A 260-nucleotide genomic window follows, 5' to 3' on the forward strand; every position below is an offset into this window, starting at 1 on the left:
TGGATGGACTTGCCTGACCCGATCAGCTGGCAGCTGGAGAGAAGCAGAGAGAAAACGGGGGAGGGCAGAGAAGGGGGAGAGCTGGGAAGGCAGGTGCAGCCTGGGCTGCAGCGCTGGGGGGGAGGTGGGGAGGGAAGACGAAGCAGGGGAGGGTGTGGGCAGGGGTTCTGGATGAGAGGGGAGGGGGACAGGGAGGGGGGATGCAGGAGCAGGAGCTGGAGCCTCTCCCTGCTCACTCGCCGGCCTCTCACACACACGAG

The sequence above is a fragment of the Talpa occidentalis genome, unplaced genomic scaffold, assembly GCF_014898055.3.
Source record: "Talpa occidentalis isolate TD23 unplaced genomic scaffold, MPIMG_talOcc4v2.1 talOcc4.2, whole genome shotgun sequence".
NCBI lineage: Eukaryota > Metazoa > Chordata > Mammalia > Eulipotyphla > Talpidae > Talpa > Talpa occidentalis.